At 33.7% G+C, this 8122-nt stretch overlaps 1 protein-coding gene across 1 annotated transcript in view; it reads right to left on the bottom strand.

The window, feature by feature from the left end:
* Nucleotides 1-6496: 6496 nt before the first annotated feature.
* PURA (purine rich element binding protein A) overlaps nucleotides 6497-8122 on the bottom strand; it is an 11544-nt gene continuing 9918 nt past the window's right edge. Inside the window, exon 2 of the mRNA XM_028103659.1 lies at nucleotides 6497-8122. This exon is cut by the window's right edge and continues 3761 nt beyond it. The gene's annotated coding sequence lies outside the window, so the exon portion shown is untranslated.

The following is an 8122-nucleotide window of genomic DNA, read 5'->3' as shown; positions in this document are numbered from 1 at the left end:
ATCTCCCCCCACCCCACCCCACCCCACTCCATGGCATCAAGAGAGAAAAGTAAAAAGTATGCATAAATCTTTAAACTATTCTTTACATAGGGGAAAGGACAGATACAACAACTATCCTATTTATAAACTGGATTCCCAGTTTTGAATAAAACCAATATTTACTGGTAAAAATTGTCAAAGCTAATACATCCAAACAAATGATACTAGTAAATAATGTTCTACATAGAGAATAATTTACTTTGGTTTTATGTACCTTCTCACAAATAATACTGGTGTCCCATACGTCACCAAACTGATGTGTTCCAGCAAAGTTGTAAGGCAAATCTTTTTTTTTTTTTTTTCCCAGTGACTTCTTTTTTCCTAATAGACAAAACTAAATCTTTTGGTGAGGAAGGGGTTAAGATAATGGCTAACCCCTTGGCATCCTGAGCATTGTGGTTTATCAAACTCTACCCTGCTAGAAGCTGTCAGGCACCCTGACCCCTGCCTTGAACCAGGAATGGCTCCCACGTCTAGAGATGCCCTGACTCCTTATAAATAGCTCTCAGAACATTGCTTCTTTTTTCCTTCTGTCTGGATGTCTAACAAAGCTGGTTGCAATGTCACATTTTGCTAGTAGGGGCCACCATCTAACAATAATTCCAATCTGAAATGTTTTAAGCCAATAGTTAGTTCTTAATTTTATCAATTAATTGCATTAAAATTTCTCTATAGAGTTTACTTAGAGCAGAGATCCTTAACTTGGGTTTTAGATGTGTGATGCCCCTGAGGTTGTATGTAAAATTATCTGTGTATGTGCATTTTTTTTTCTGGGGAGAGGGTCCATCACTTTCATCAGATTATCAAAGGTTTCTGTGATCTCAAAAAGGGGTTACAGGGACTTAGAGGGATACCCGTAATTCATTTTTATACTAGGGTTGGGAAACGAGGGCAGAAAACTAAAAATGGCCTCAAAAAAAAGGGGCCAAATTGCTGATCTTTTCCCTTTATTCAAATTTGGGAAATAAGTGCTTCAACCTAGGAAAAATAATTAATTAAGCTGATTAAACTCCATTAAAAAATAATCAAAGCCACTTTTTAAAATATTTTCATTTTCCATATATGGTAAGTTTAGTCTCTAAGAAAAGGTTTGGAGACTGAATTTTTCTCTTTTCCCTAAGGAAATTCATAAACACAATGCTGATCATCACCCACATTTAAAGATCTGACAACCTAAAACTTAAGACAACTCTAATACTATAGCCTTTAATTTACGATTTTGAGTAAAGGATTATCTAGAGTCAAATACACATTTGTCAACCTTCATTCCCCAAAACTGGTCTATAGTTAGACAACTATCGGGCACAATTCCACTAGATAAACCTAAAATTTGAACAATGGAAGTTTAACTTTCTATCCCAATTGAAAGCAAAACCACAAGGTTCTACAATAAAGGCCAGCCACAAACATTCACACTATGTCATAGAGGTCAATACATCACTTAATTATCGACAGAATTTGCAAACATGAGATCCAGGATGACTACCAAAACATGCTGAGAAGAGCATGTCAAGAATTAAAACAACACCCTGTGGCGACCCCCCCCAATAGAGAAACACACTCAGGCATTCCAAAAATAAACCAGATCTAAAGAGAGGCCTCTCACTTGTTAGAAGTATGAAGCGCCCAAAAGGATACGGGAAGGGAATATAAAATGAAATAATTAAATAACGTACAAAAATTAATTTTAGCCAAAACGCATTTCTGTTCTACTGACAAAACTATCAAACTTTTTTTTTTTGCAATTTTGAACACTGTGTTGCACAATCTCACTGAGACAAAAAATATGTTCACAGGTACACATTTTGTTCTCCTATTCTTCCTAGAGTACATCTTGAGGTTATAAGAATTCTTCTAGTTAAAATAAAGTCTCTTATCCCTTGCCACCCTCCCCCCCTCAAAAAGTGAGTGAACCTTGAATTCCAAAAAGGAATATTCATTTAATGTAATTATTTCAATACCCAGTTATATCATATAGACCATGATGAAACTCTATGAGCATTATGGAAAACTACATGAAAGAGGGAGCTGCCACTTGCCACCCACTTCACTTCCAGCTTTTTAAGCCAATACCCAGCTAGACTCAGATCTCATTGACTTCAGTGAAAATAAATCAACACTCCAAAACCAGGCCATCTCAGGCTGGAAGCTGGATCTCAAAGACATCGTTTCATATACATATATATATATTTTTTTCTATCCTAAGCTTTCACTTTGTCTATTTAAATAGTTTAATAAAGCTCACATTTACAAAGGATTATATTGGCAAATAAAGGCCCATATTAAAAATTTTTATCAAAACAAATTTTTGTTCTACATAGCTAACACTAAGAAATATTTTCTCGGACTTATAAAGCATATTTAATTGCATATAAGTTTTGCTTTGGGTGGGATATTGAAAACAATTCTGTAAGAAATTAGAAAAGACTAGAAACAAAAGTGAAAGTGACTAGTCTTAACTTTCCCAAAAAATCAAGTGCAAAGATAAATAGTGCAAATAATGAAAACTAGAAATTTTATAGGCAACTTTACATCTTTCCTGCTTTTGCACTTTTACATATTGACAACTTTATAAACCCTAACAACTGTATGCAGCATGGAAATGGGCTATCATTTATCTCCATTGACTAGACTCAAGGAATCCTTTCAAAGGCAGTCATTTAAATCACTGGTTCTTGACTAGGTTTGGGAATTCACTTTTTAAAAAAACAATTCCTAAGGGAGGGGCTATTTAAGAAGGCTCTGCACAGACTTAAACAAGTTATAGAATGTAACTGTATCATAATTTAAAATCGGTAGGATGGGAAAAGCATACTGTTAACTCTAAAAAATAAATTATAATAAAAATAATTTTGTTAATGAACTTGGCATTTGTAAAAAAAAAAAAAAAGTTACTCTCCAGATACAAAATCAGAACCTCTTTTTTAGCTATCTAAGAAATTTTATCACTAATGTATACAGATTTGGGTAAAATGAAATAATCTGTCAGAATCAGAGGATAAGTCTATATTAAACTAAAAAGGAGTCCAAATACACTTGAATTATGTAATTTAAAAAACAAAATATTATAGCAATTCTTTATCTTAAATAATTAAAAATGTTCCTGGGATACTGGGAACAGAAATCTAGACACTATCAGTTCACCCTACAAAGAACATAGGAACTTCCAAGATATACTAAATTATATTATTATCTGCCACCACTGAACACTTGGGAATTCTACAATTTTAAAATAACAGAGAAAGTGGGAATACAAACAGAAATTTTAGTTTTGGGAGGTATGTTGTCTAATTTCAGAAATATAGTATTATTGAGGGCCTCTAAGGTCCACAGTCGTAAATGACGGGACTGCAAATGTAAAAGAAATGAAAAAGATACCTAAAATTGCAGTTTACTGTTTTTACCTGGTTTACCCTTCTTTTGTAAGAAATTAATGTGGACCAAAGGCTCAAGGTTCTGTAAAATCAAGGTATGATATGGATCTTTGTGAACTGTAAAATCAAATGATTTGATCTAAGGACCATTTTGAAAAGTAAAGCTAAACTACACTGAAACATGAGCCCAGGAAAATAACCTGTATAGTAAATATTTCTGATAGTTTAAAAATGATAAGTGGAAAAGTTTGAAATTTTCTTATCTTCTTTCCCTCAAAATAGTAAGTCCCCAGTACCAACATGCTTTGACCAGAAAAGCTGTCATTCCACAATTGTGCTACTTAATTTGTCCGGAAAAGCAAATATCCTACACCTGAAAGCAGATTGTATAATGCATCATCATCATCATATCTAGCTACAGACCAACAGCTTTCTCATAACCAACAAGGGACCCATTTTCTCCGGCTTTATTGAAACTTCCTTAGTGAAGATCAACTTCATTGTCCTTAGCAAACAACGCTCATTTAAGACTCCACCTTAGTATCTTTTCCTACCTCCCAGTAAAAATTTCTCCCACTTTACCTCCAAACCATTCCCTTATATAAATAACTCTCACACTCCCATTCATCAACACATTGAACGGTTCTTCCCTTTCTGCTCTCAAATTTCCAAACCAGTAAATCTCAGCCCCCTGTAACTTACCTAAAATACACATACTTCTTACTCTCTTCAATACACGAATTTCTTAACAATTTCAATGCCCTTCAGATTGCCAGTTTAAGACTATGGGGGAAATAGCACTCAGAAAAACTGCCCAATTACTTCATTATACAGAAATCTTTCTGGGATCAGTTAGCTATGTTCTAAGGCAGGAGCCAGCAATTTCTTTACTTCCCTCTTTAAGGGGTAAGTTTCAGTGTCACTGGCAGGCCTATGGTAAGGAGAACAAAGGAGAGAAAACGAAGGAAAAAAGAGGATGGGAGGAAAAAAAAGCCAAACGTATATGGTAGGGAGGTAGGTCAAATGCCATCAACAACTATCTACACTGGAAATTGCCAATCCACTCCAGCTGAATCCCAATCCCAACATGTGTCTAATAATTCATTAGCTGATGTCCATCACTGGTTGAGCTAGTCAAGGTGAATACCTAAGACACCTGTCCCCTAAGTTTGCTACTTCACAATAAGGACACCTTAAGTCCTCTGAGGATCCTTCTGTTTTAATCCAGTTTAGACTAAAACACATGTTAAGAAGAGTACTTCCATGATTCATAAAATTCCAGAATATAAAGGTTTGGTCCTTGAACTTGGAGGCCTCTTGAATTATTAAAGTGCATCCTAAATCAAGAAAATTAAACTTTTAGCTTAATTTTCCCCATGAAATGCTATAAAATTTTAATTAATAAGCAAACTGCTAATAGTCATCAAAACAAAGTATGCTTTCATGAAAATTCAAAAATCTTGCAATTCCAAAATGAGTAAAATATTTCTGGTCCTTAAGAATTAACTTTATTTTACATAGAGGATCACCACCATGTTTCTACCTATCAAACAAGACAATTTTCCACAAAAGCAAAGCACATCAGGGAAAAAAAAAGAAAAAGAAAACAAATACCAAACATAATATGGGGACAAAATAAAAATACATGAGTAACTGTATTTTTTTTAAGAAAAATGTTTCTAACAAACAACCTTTGCCATACTCAGCTTTCCTAAAGACATAAATTGCCTAGACCATTCAACGTCAAAACCTGGTAGTCAGTTTAGCAGCCGTAAGATGACAAATTGTTGGCTTGAAACCAATCATATCTTTTACTTTTCACTTGGTCGTTTTTGCATTATGGAGTTCTACCTGACATGTTAATGCTAGTTTAGATGATCTTCACTTAACCCATAATGAAATTTCTGTTTGAAAAGAGCCTGTCAAATGGCCTAGGCCTTAAATTTAGGTTTTTAGGATCAAATAACTCCCCAAATATTAAAATCAGGTTTTCTTAAAAATATATTGCAAATTCTCTATGGTAATTAATGCAGCTGGGTGAAAAGAGTGATTTTAATAGCAGGGATCATTTTAGTTTCATAGTGTAATCCATTACAAATGGTCTAAATTCAGTTAACGTGCAATTAAAAAAAAACCCAGAAATATTATAATTTGATTTAGAAATGGATAAACTTTCACAGAAAACTTTACTTCACTGAAAAATAACTTCAGTGAATTTGCTCACCTAAGCAATTCCAATAAATTCTTTTTCCTATTCATTCCACTCTCAGGAAAAAGTATTTATCACTCCAAATTATTAAGATATTCAAATTTAAGGATATTCAGCTATAAATGTTATACTCAGAGTTATCACCAATTGTTCCAAACCTAAATTGAAGATTCCCTTTTCTTTTTTAGCATCCTTTTACATAGAAAGCAGGATCTCATTCTGATATTGAAAAACTCAGAAAAGGGAAAAAAGTCATTAGATTTGGTATCTCATTTTTTTAGTGGGGGAAAAATATTAAAAATACGTTCACATGTAAAATAAAATGAATTGTGGAGCTATGAAAACAACTACAGCAACAATCTCAGAAATCTCCATTCTAAAATCATCTAGATGTGTGTGTGTGTGTGTGTGTGTGTAAAATATGAAAAAATGAGTGGGAATATTGAAGAAAAGAGAGTGAACCACGTGTGGGAGACAGAAATAACAATCATGCCTATGGTGGGTTCACCATGGCTGGCATATAACCCAAATTTGTCATAAAAGAAAAATATGTTTAGAAAGTTTCAACAGTGCCAAATGCAAAATGTTAAAGCACAGAAACAATGAATGAGATAACCCCCACAAACATCAAGTTTCATACGAAAACAGGAAGAAAAAAATTGACATATGCATCTTTTTTAATATACCAAATCTGAATCGACTTAAACATTATATAAAGTGCTTGGGCCATGGTTACCCACCCAGATTCTCATTATCAACGGACTTATCTCTTCCCCTCCCTTCCACCCAAATTTAGTACAGTGTTCCTGCAGAAAAAGTACAGCATTCCTGTATTAATAAGAATAAGAAATGAAAACAGTGAGTACAACTGATATAGATCCATTGACTTTTATTACAAATGTACTTGATCACTTGGCTTCAAAAAGTTTAAAATCAATACCCTATTTTCTGTATGCCAGTACAAAGCAAACTGTTTTACAAATTAAATACCTAAAAATTTGACAAAAATATTAAAATTTGATGAAAAACAATTATAAAAATCCTTAATCTCTCTCTCTTCAAAAAAGGAGGCAGTCTTCCCAGTCCTATTATACAATATTAATAATATTCACCATTTTTAGAATAGGTAGCTAAATTATATTTTTCTGTTAGCATACAAAACTCTTAGACTAATAGATTTCATTTGTATATGCTCCAGTTAAGTTTGTGAATGCCATCTGATTGCAATATAATCAACTATCTTTAATTGAGTCCTAATTTACACTTATTTAATAATTTGCATAGTTTAAAAGGGATAAAGGTTATTCTACAACTAATTATCATAGGCTATTACAGTGCTATTTTTCAAGGCAATAAGTATTTGCTCCCAAATGAAATTATGTCTTCTTTAGGCAGGGGTTAAAATTACTAGCAGCTTTCTCCATTACCTGAAAAATCAAATTGGAATAGTTATCCATCTCTAGATGTGAAGACCTAAAAAACCTATCAATATATTTTCCACTTTGAGTCAAATTTCAACCCCTGCATGGGACTAGAAAGTGAGACTTTCAAGGTTTTTATTTCCCTGTTGGTTTTGGTTTCTACTCTCCATGGCTTTTAGGAAGCTGGGAAAGTTTGTCTTTCCTGACTCACATTGTCTCTCCTTTCCATTTGGCAAATATTCATCTACCTTCAATCTGTATCTAGTAGAGGAAAAGCCGACATGGCTTTTCTTATGAACTTCCTTTGTTGTCAAAGGCATGTATAATGATTTCTACAGTTCTGGTTAGTTAACTTTAGCTCCCTCTGTGGCTGGATGACTGCTGCTTCTAACATCAGCATGATAAATAGGAGGCACAAATAAAAAGTAGCTTAAAAAAAGATTTGGTGATTTAAAAGAAAAAAAAAAACGAACAACACCAAACACACACACATATATGGGCATTTCAAATCTGGTGGCTGATCTCGGATTAAATTACTTGACAGTGTCTCTCATTTTAAAGAATGTCAATATTGCAATGCATTTCAAGTTTTCTTTTATACTTAGGCAAATAATATAGTTTAACCAAGCTCTTGGACCTTAATCGTAAGACAAAGCAGATCGTTAAAAATAAGGCATACTTGTCAGGAATTAAGTTTTGTTTGCTTGTTTTTGGCACATTTGATCATACTGTCTTCTATGAGTAACACATATGGTCAAATATACCATCTCCTTTTTCATTTCAGCACAAACAGGGTTTACCAACTAGTAAAATAAAAACAAGGAAAAACTCCAACATAAAACACTGAGATAAGAACCTTGGTAAAGTACCGAGCACCTGGGAGGAAGGGTGAGGAAAGGATGAAACAAGTAGAGGGAAGGGAGGGTTGGGAGGGTGCTTGGGGAGGTAAAGTGAGATGCAAAAAAGAGCATCTTTACAGTCACTTAGTCTTTTCTAAGATCATCTCTTAAGTCTTAAAAGATTTGCATGTGGATTTCTTTTTAAACCCACTGACCATAAATCAGACACTGGTTTCAAAA

The sequence above is a fragment of the Eumetopias jubatus genome, unplaced genomic scaffold, assembly GCF_037043125.1.
Source record: "Eumetopias jubatus isolate StellerSeaLion01/CBP00866 unplaced genomic scaffold, mEumJub1_p1.0 scaffold_5, whole genome shotgun sequence".
Classification (NCBI taxonomy): Eukaryota; Metazoa; Chordata; class Mammalia; order Carnivora; family Otariidae; genus Eumetopias; species Eumetopias jubatus.
The sequence above is the reverse complement of the archived record's forward strand: the minus strand, read 5'-3'. Positions and strand labels throughout refer to the sequence as shown.